General features: G+C 53.5%; 1 long non-coding RNA gene across 3 annotated transcripts in view; it reads left to right on the forward strand.

The window, feature by feature from the left end:
* Positions 1-9,869, forward strand: part of LOC134559022 (uncharacterized) — a 54,922-nt gene that overhangs the window by 29,460 nt on the left and 15,593 nt on the right. For all 3 annotated transcript variants that reach the window (XR_010082442.1, XR_010082440.1, XR_010082441.1), the window contains exons 4-5: positions 583-744; positions 4,958-5,089. This is a non-coding gene — a long non-coding RNA (uncharacterized LOC134559022). The remainder of the gene's footprint in view (positions 1-582; positions 745-4,957; positions 5,090-9,869) is intronic.

The raw sequence follows: 9,869 nt of genomic DNA on the forward strand, positions 1-9,869 counted from the left end.
AGTTCATTACATATGTAAAATGCATTTGGACACACTGTATTTCAAACCAATAGAATAATTTGAGTCATCAGCTTTGTAAATGCATAATTACATGTTACTTCCTGGATTTTTATAATATTCCAAGCTGGTATTTAATTAAAAACTGGCACCTGGGATCCAGTTTCTTTGGGTTTTGTGTATGGAAACCTGGACCCTAATTTCAATATTTTTGTTAATATCTTGCAGCTTTCCTGCCTCCACACCCATCCTCTACTCCTGGCTGGCTTGAGGGTGCAGGGTAGGACTGTGCTCCTGTTGAACTCAAGAGATCAAACCAACATTAAATCCAAATTATTTTCATAGAACCAACAAAGATTTTGCACTAACACTGTCAGGACACTTCAGTCAAGATTGAAAAATATTTTTTCTATCTGTGAATTTTCTGTTCTTAAATTAATTCCAATAAATACATTAAGCTATGGATAAGACTTGTTCTACCTCTTCTCCTTCTTTAGGACGGAAACAAGATATGTTTTCATTAAACCCCTTTATTTTCTCTCATTTCTTTCTATTCCTCTTGTTACCCAGCACTTTGGTTTTCAGGTTTGTCACCTTGTAAAGCCGTGGTTCTGCTGAGACTCCCCGGTCCCCCGGCAGCAGCGGATATTGAAGGATTTGAGCTGAGATCTCTGAGCAGCCACAGCCCCTGCTCAGCCCCTCATTCCCACCCCAGACACAGCTCCCTCAGCCCTACATTTCCCCCAGGTAAGACTGGATTTCCAGAAGATCTCGTTTCTGATCCCTCAGTCTGTTCTGCAGGTTGTTTTGCCCCAGCAGGAGGCTGCAAGGCTGGCTCCTGTCCCGTGGGGTGTCCCAGGGACCCCCAGCCCTCAGCTCCTGGGGCCACTGGTGCTGAACCCACCAGCCGTGGGGCAGGGGTGGTATTCCAGAGGGGAGGGTGGAACCACAGCTCTGCTCTCCCAGAGGATGGCTGCTGGCTCCTCCAGAACATTGTTCTGTGCTGTCAGGAACAAATCCGGGCTTGGTCTTTGCTGCAGGAAATTCCCTGTTTTCCCTGGATGAGGTACCCGGCTACCCCGGGTGTCTTTGTGCTGCCCCAGCAGTGGATCCTGACACCCACACACAGGACTGGTGTCCCGGGGTGGATTTTCTTTAGGGCTGATTGGGAAGTGTGCCCATAGGAAATGAATGAATAATTCAATAATTTGTAGCTGGTTGGAGAGCTGGAGCACCTCCATGCTCTGGCCAGGGTTTGGAAAGTTGATGAGCAGATGGAATGTTGGGCTGTGTCCTCTTTCACCCCTCTTAAAATTCCCCCATAGCTTTGGGAGGCTGTGAGCATTTGGGAAAAGGGGCTGGTGGTGCTCTGTGCTGGTGTGCTGTGCTCTCTGATGGGATGTGTGTATGAGCAGGACGGGGGGCTGGGGTGTGCCACAGCTCTGGGCTCCAGAACCAGAGGAGAGGCTTCCTCTTTCTGGTGTGTGCCTGCCAAGGCAGCCTGGAGGAGAAAACAGAGCAGGGAATCCAGTAGAGAATCCGGATGCTTGGTGGAGGAGGGAGAGCTTGGGGCGTGGAGGGAAGGCAGCCTGGAAAACCGTGGGGTGTTCTGTAGCCTGAGAGGGGAAAGGGGGGTGACAATGTCTGGGCCAGTGCCAGAGAACAGGAGGAGGCAGAGACCGTGGAAAGCAGCTGGGAAGAAGCCTTCTGTGCAGGAGGAAATGTTATTATTAGTGCTCAGTTTCCTGGACAAAAGATTCTTGTCTATTTAAATACTTCAGCTTCACAGAGCTGCAGTTCTCCAGACACAATAAAATCTGCCTTTTCTCCCTGTCATTGTCATTTCCCGCTGGCAGCAGGTGGTTAAAGCTCCTGTGCTCTGGAGGAGGACACTGCAGGCTGCTGTGACAGGGAGGACAAGCCCTGGGGATGGGGCTTTGTCCCTTGTGCCCCCTCACATCTGTCCACAGAGGTGCTGCTCTCTCACAGCAGTGCAGATGCTGCTGATAGAGAGATTAAGATCTATTAGATTTGAATAAAATCGGCAAAAGCTAAAGAAAATATTAAAAAGTGGAATATCTTGATAGAAACCACACTAAAAAACCTCCTGGGCCATCCTCAGGCTTCCTCAGCCAACCATGGCAGGTTTTAAACACCAGCAGCAAAATACAGAACCTCACTAATGCCAAGTAATTGCAGCTAATGGATAATTGGAATTATTCTTTCCACCCAGGGATGCACAAAAACCACACAGGGGTTGGGGTTGTGTGGTGGGGGGAAGAGATCCGGGTTCTGTGCAAGGTGATGCTCACACCTGAGCTGACCTTGGTGAGTGAGCTGAGGTGCTGCCCTGGCCCTGGTGTCTCCGTGTGATCTTCTCTGTGTGCTTCAGCAGGTCAGGCTCTTTCCCACACACATTCCAGATGATTTCCTGTGGTAGGTGAGGAGTACTTTTCCTACCTCTCCTGTAATGTTAAAATCTGACAACAACAGTGTGGCATTTTCTTTGTAGAACCCTGATTTTTTTCCTGTATTCTGGTATCTTGAGTTTAATATCAGATCCACCCCTATAAGGATAGAAATGGGACTTTTATTCCATAAAAAGATGGGAGATGTCTCACTCTGTGCTTTTCCTGATTATAATCGTTGCTTGTTCCAAACCCTGGAAGACTTTGAAAGTCAGCCTTCCTGAACGTATGACAAATATATCACAGAATCACGGAGTATCCTGTGTTGGAAGGGACCCACAGGGATCACTGAGTCCAACTCCTGGACCCGATATAAATATATATTTATATTGAATTACTACAAAAGTCCAGATGTGCCTAAAGCAGTGAGGGAGCCGTGGTGGGGCTCGTGGCTGTCACGAAGGACACACAGGATGCACAGTTGCTAAACCACTAAAAGCACATCCTGTTCATCTCAGTGGGGAGCGTTTCTGTGTGGGGATTCTGGAAAACTGAACAGTTCACTCATAGTGAACGAATAAATGAGCCAACCTGCAGTCATGCCAGTTAGATTTTAATCAGGCAGCTTTGGAAGATAGCAGCAGCCATTCTTTAAATGCAAAATACGTGGGGATGAGCTGCCAGTGCTTTATAGGTGTGAGTTTGATTTGCCCTTTTTGTCAGGGTAGGTGAAGCTCCAGCTGTGTGTGGCCTCCAGCCTCAGCACTGATGTGTCAGCCCTAGGAATTCATGCTCTGATTCCACAGCAGCCTGCACTGTCCTGTGCTGGGCTTGTGCTTCTGCATCGGGCTCCATCCACCCCAGAGCTCAGGGCTCATCTCCCCTTGCCTGGGGGTCCTGTTCACCTCACCCCATTCCTGGGGGTCCTGTTCACCTCACCCCATTCCTGGGAATCCTGCTCCCCTCACCCCATTATTGGGGGGTCCTGCTCCCCTCACGTCATTCCTGGGGGTCCTGCTCCCCTCACCCCATTATTGGGGGGTCCTGCTCCCCTCACCCCATTGCCTGGGGGTCCTGTTCCCCTCACCCCATTCCTGGGGATTCTGCTCCCCTCACCCCATTCCTGGGGGTCCTGTTCCCCTCACCCCATTCCTGGGGATTCTGCTCCCCTCACCCCATTCCTGGGGATTCTGCTCCCCTCACCCCATTCCTGGGGATCCTGCTCCCCTCACCCCATTCCTGGGGGTCCTGCTCCCCTCACCCCATTGTTTGGAAGGCTGTGGGGAGAGGTTCTTCAGCAGCTCTGCAGCTCTGCTGCTGCTCCTCGGGCAGGGCTCTCTGGAGCCGAGCTGTGGGAGTGTGCAGGTCACTGCTCGTGCTCTGCCTCTGTCCCTGCACTCGGGGAGGTGACAGCTGCCACAGCTGCCTGTCCTGGGGCAAGGACAGGCGCCCAGGGACTGCTTCCAGGCTGGGGATAAGAACAGGCAGCAGGCTCAGCAGCAGCAGGAGAAGCTGAGAGGGAGAACTCGTGCCAGAGCTCGCCCAAGGGATGAGGGGCTTTGTTTGCCCTCCAGACCAGCTCTGCCTGTCCCTGTCCCCGTGGCCATGGGGACAGCAGTGGCTCCTGGGTGACTGCAGTGCATGCTGGCCCTGGTGATGTGCTGAACCGCTCGAGCAAATCATCCTGAAATAGGCTTCAGATGTGATGCAGAGGAACCCAAGCAAAACAGAGCCCAGCCAACCCCAAATTGATGCTTGTGGTTACTGAAGCTTGTGAGATCAATTTTTTGTTTACTTAAAACTGATTTCAAAGAGGATTTTTTTTCTTTCTTTCTTTTAATTCTCGTTCTTGATCCTTGGGCTGGGGGATGGTCATGGCACTGCTCCAGCTGGGGCTGAGCATCCTGCTGTCATCATCACAGAGAAGCTCTGTCCCAAAGTGCCCAGAATTAAGGTCCTGGTGAGGTGGGGGGGCACTGTTGCAGCCCCAGAACAGGACCTGTGGTTGCTGTTCTATTGGCAGGTCCCAGCAATCACCCATGGCATCATGAGAGATTCTCTTATTTTCATGACAACCTGGAAAAGTAGATCTCAGCAAAGCTGTTTTTTTTTCTTTTCTTGTTTCTAACTTTTGAAAATATTTAAGCTAGGAAGTGCTAAAAGAATGAGCTCAGTTGAAAAAAATGAAAAAAATAAAAGCAAAAAAGGGCCAAGGAACAAAAATCCCCAGAGCCCACAGAGGCTCTGTGGAGCTGGCAGAAGCCAGAGCACAGAATCAGCACTGGCTGATTCCATCTCTTTGTCATCCCCCATGTAGGGTTTACCCCAGTGATTAGGAAAGCCTCGAAAGTGCAAAGTGCCATATTTCAGGACAAACTGTATAGAAAATAAATGCATAGGATAAATAAAGCACAGGCAGGAAGTGATGGCTTCGTGTGACAGAGCCCTGAGGGGATGCTGCTCACAGCCCCCAGCTCCTGCTGCTGGGGACCCTTCCCAGCCTGGCCAGGGCAGGACAGTGAGGGAAGCACCCACCCATGTTCTTTTTTCAGGAATCCCTGGCTGTGTGGCCCCGTTTCAGCAGAGAATTCCTGCAGCCTCAGCGTTTGAAGCGGCCGAACCCCCGGGGCCGGGGCCAGCAGCTCCGTCCTGGCCAGAGCCCATGTCCCTTCAGCGGTGATGTGGTGAGTGCTCCCTGGTGCCAAGCCCAGATGGAGCTGTTCCCCCAGCAGATTCCTTCCTCTGCGTCCTTTTATTCCTTCTTTTCTTCCTATTTTCAGCACTCATTTGCAGATTTGTCAGTGTTATGCCTGGCGTCCCAGTGGCCCTTTGTGGTGGCCTCCTCGGGGTCTCTGTGGCCCGAGGGGACAGGGGCTGTGTGGGGACAGGGCCAGGCAGCACAGCCTGCCCAGACTGGGGGTTCAGCGCTGGCAGCTGGGGGAAAGAAAAACCAATTTGTGTTTGTGAATGGAAACGGCCCTGGGGAGAATCCTGGGGAGAACGGGGCAGTGCTGCTGCTGTCTGTCTGTCCCTGCGGAACCCCAGTGCTCCTGGCCGGGGTTATTGTGCTGTGTAATTGCTTTTGGACGGTGTTCAGGCAGCAGAGGGGGGCAGAAGAGACTCTCCAGGCTGGTTTAACTCTTCTGTGGGGTGTAGTTTCTGCCTGGTTACAGGGGCAGGTGAGCTGGGAGATGGGGTGGGCAGCGCCGGACAGCAGGACCTGGGAATGTGGGCAGCACCTGAGAGAGCAGTGAGGGACACCAGGAAAAGGATTTTACTAAAAAAAAAAAGAGGTCTAAGCCTTCATTTCAGTGATGAAGGAGAAGAGGTGGTTTTGAAGGGTTTGGAGGAACAGAAGGGAACAACTCCTGGCTGGGGGAGCAGGACAGTCCATGGAGGTGCTCTGCGCACGCTGGGACCCATCCCATGGGCACAGAAGGGATTGATGTGTCCCGGGTGTTGGGAGGGAGGAAGATCTGTCCCAGAGCCCCAGCCCAGGGCAGGCCGGGGGAGTAGAGGGCGTTTGGAGCCCTGGGGACCTCTGTGCTCCTTGGTGGAGACAGCGTTAATCGCTGGGGCTTAGCGGCGTGGCGGGCGCAGGAGCGGCGGGGTTGTTAAGCAGGAGGAAATGGTTCTCTGTCTAGATGGGCTTAACACAGTGTAAACTCCACAGCAAGTTCAAGCCTGACCCGTGAAGGAGCTGAGTTACCAGCACAGCAGCGTGGCTGGAGGGTTTCCTCCCGGGGCTGGTGGAGCTGAAGCCAGCGCAGTGTCCGTGTGCCTTTTCCCTTGGACACAAAGCAGTGACAACTGACATCCTTATGGAGCCCCTCCCCAAGCTTTCTTACACAGGTTGTTTGGCTAGGAAAAAAAAGGGTTTTTTTGTATTGGAAAGCCTGTCCAGATTCTGAGGAAAGTTGGTCAAACAGTGTTTTAGTTATAATTCATTACGCAGTGTCTCATTTTGGAATCACATTTTTGGCCAGGGTACATCTGGCCAATGATGCTGTGATAGTGCCCCAAGCTTTCCTTTTGGTTCTCATTTAGGTTAGAAAAGTAATTAAAGGAGGGTAAAAAAAGAAGTGACAGAGTTACTGACTCTCTTTCCAAAAGTGAAGGGTTTAGGCCAAACTCCTGCTAGGAAAATAAACAGAATTTCATTTTTTTGTTGCAAGTTCTTCCCATATATTGAATTTCCGTGCTCAGTGACAAGGGGGATCTGCTTGAGTGAGCAGCAATTGGATTCTGATGGCTTTGAGTTGTGCTTGGATTTGCTTTGGAAAGCTGGGGCTGTCCTTGGAGAGCAGGGTTTGGACCTGAGCTCAAGGCTTTGTTCTCTAAGGAGCACAACCTTGCAGCCTGAGTTATCAAGTTTTAACTTTTACGGCTGTGCCTGGAAATTATTCTCCTGCCCAGTGTCCTGCCCAGCAGTGCTGTGATAGAGCCCTTCCTCCCCAAATTAGGCCAACATTTGCTAGTCTGAGCCTAGAAACGATTTTTAATTGAGGCATGTTGCAGAGGTTGGTTCTTTAGGCACATCTGGGTGTGAATGTTCCTGCCTTTCCTCTCCTGCAAGAAGAGAAAACCCACGTTGGGATAATTTCTGCAGAAAGCAGTAAATTTGGGGTGGTGGGGAGTGTTTGAGCTTGTCCCAAGCGTACCCACCTCCAGTTCCCTCTGCTGTGGGGCTGTGCTGGGCAGGGATGAGCCCTGGCAGGGGGTGGGAGATGTTTTGGTGGTCACCACGAGCATCAGGGCTCCTCTGGGCAGCTGGGGGTGGCAGCAGATGGTCCAGGGGAAGAGCTCTGGGAGCCAGGGGGTTGAAGAGCTCTGTCCCTGGGGTGATAAATTGATAAACGTGTCATGGCTCAGCTCCAGAAGCAGGGCAGGGAAGGATGTGAGTGACAGAGGATTCACATCCTGGAAACGCCGCCGTGTCAGGGCTCGGGAATTCAGCAGGATAAATGCATTTGCCTGTCCTGCTGCACACAATCTGCCTAATGTGGGAAGCAGAGTTTCCTGTAGCACCGAGCCAGTGGGGAAGGGAAAACCCCGAGCAGCAGGAAGGGCCAGGGAGAATTAAGCAGGTAAACCCATTAGCAGTGACCACCTCTTTGTGCGGGGATTACACAGAGCTGCTGCTTTGGGATGCTCGGTGTCTGCGAGGAGCCAGGGCTGCGAGTGGGGGCCTCTCCCCGCTCCCGAGGGGCTCCACCCCAGAGCTGGGATTAGCACTTGCCACAAGCCGCCCTCACTAGCCAGAACAAATTGCTGCACGTGCTGAGAGAGCCCAACCTGCCGGAACCGTGGTGATGCTGTGAGGCAGAGGTTTGGCAGGCTTTGCTCTGGCAAATCCTTCCATTCTTCCCAACGGGACCTTCCTCATGGAAATCGCTCCTCTTTAACCAACAGATTTACACTGTTCTACTACTCTGGACAGAGGTTTACCCCAGCTCCCTCCTCACCCTGGGAATTCTTCAGATACTGGCTCTAAAAACGGAGTCAGGGCACCAAGGGGAATAGATGTGCTGTCCCAAGGGCCTCTCTCTGTCAGGACATCCCGAAATGGTTTGGCATAAGCTCGGCCCAGTGGGGAGGGAGCTCTGGGGTGCAGTGGAGGGGGGGATCCTGCAGGGATGAGCGTGGCCAGGGGCCCTGGGGCTCCCCGGCTTCTTGCCACAGCCTCCGAGGGGACGGTGCTCCAGGACCTGGTGCAGGACCTGCAGACCCACGGCTCCCACCCGAGACTGTGTGTGTGTGTGTGTGTGTCCTCCGCAGCCTCTCCAACACGCCAGCCGCAGGAAAGCAGCAGGAACCCAAGCTTTCCTCTCGCTTGGATTGCCATCAGCCCCCAGACCTCAATAACAGACTGTTCCAGGCTCTGTCGCTCGGGCTGCTTTGGCTCTGCGGGCCGGGCGCTGTCTCCTGGGCAAAGCAGCCGCGGGGTGAGGAGGAGGAGGAGGAGGAAGGAGAAGCCGCGCTGCTGGGCGGCTTTGCGGGGATCGTGACCCCACGGGGGTCCCCACGGGGGTCCCGGCCAGCCCCGGCCCCGGCAGCAGCGCCACGGGGGACGCTCCTGTCCCGGGCCGCTGCCGCCGCTCCCGCTCCGTTTGTGCGCCAGATGTGAGGCAGATGTTGGCGCTGCAGCGGCAGCGCCGGGGGATGCCCGGCTCCCCCCGCTGCCCGAGCTCCCGGCGCTGCGGCACCGCCACCTCCCGGGCATCCCGGAGGGGACGCGCCGGTCCCGCGGCAGCCTGCGGGGCTGAGTTTATTTATTTTCTTTATTGCGCGGTGCCTCCTGCCCTGCAGCCCGGCCCTGCCCGGCAACCCTCTCGCGGCACACTCGGGCTCCCAGCGCTTACTGGGAAAGATATTCACGTGTAATGATTTTATTAAGTCTTACAATCCTCCCTTTTTGCCTCTCGCCCTAAGGACAAACACCCCGAGGGGAGCGTGGTTTCTCCGAGCGACGCTGCCTCGTCCATCTGTCTGAAGCAATTACTGTGGCTTCCCCGGGGATTATTTTTCAGGCCAGGTGTTGACATTTTTCCCCAGCTGGGTGTCAAGCCATACCTGCGGGGGCGGTTTCGGAGCAGCAGAAGCCTAACGAGAGAGTGCCCTGGGTTAATGAGGTGTTGCAAGGCAGCACAGCTAAACCCAGCATTACACGGTCCAACTTTCCTGTTTAATTAGAAACCTGCTTCTCCTGCTCATGCATTAATTCACTTTTTGACTTGAGTGACAGCCCAGGCTCTCACAGGGAAGGCGACCTCTGTGTTTAAGGAGAGTGTGGGTGTTGTTGGCTGTCCACATCCCCCTGTCTTGCCCAGCTTTGTGTTTGCCATGGGAATATCGTGCTGGGCCCACCAGAGCAGCTGAGCCAGGCTGGGTCCCCTTCTTGGCCAAGAGGAGCAGCTGGGACCTGCAGGACTGGCAGAATCCACCTCTCCCCTCTATTTCCTGCTGGATCCCACGGGTGGGAAGCAGCTCTGAAGGGCCACGGGGAAGGTGCAGGGGCCTGGCAGATTCTCCTTCCCAGCTGTGGCTGCAGCATCCCCGTGCCAGCTCCTGTTTGCCTGGGAGCACTGGGAGATGCTATCGGTGCTGGGGAGAAGGTCTGGGAGCCAGCAAGTGCAGAAGTTCAGGAGTTCAGTAATTAGCAGAGCAATTGTAAAGCACAGCAATTAGTGGCTAATTGCTGCTGCAGAAATATGCAAGGCAGAGTGCCTTTTATTCCTCCCTCCATGTGGGATGGCTGATCCTGGGCTTGCTGGGAACAGGGAGCACTTGTGTCCTGTCCCTGTCCTTGATGGCAGAATAGGACAAGGGTGAAATGCTTTAAGATCAAGAATGGTAGATTTAGATTTGATATTAGTGAGAAATTCTTCCCTGTAGGGGTGGTGAGGCCCTGGCACGGGTTTCCAGAGGAGCTGTGGATGCTCTGGGTGGAGCATGGCAGTGTTC

Source organism: Prinia subflava, chromosome 16 (assembly GCF_021018805.1).
Source record: "Prinia subflava isolate CZ2003 ecotype Zambia chromosome 16, Cam_Psub_1.2, whole genome shotgun sequence".
Lineage (NCBI taxonomy): Eukaryota > Metazoa > Chordata > Aves > Passeriformes > Cisticolidae > Prinia > Prinia subflava.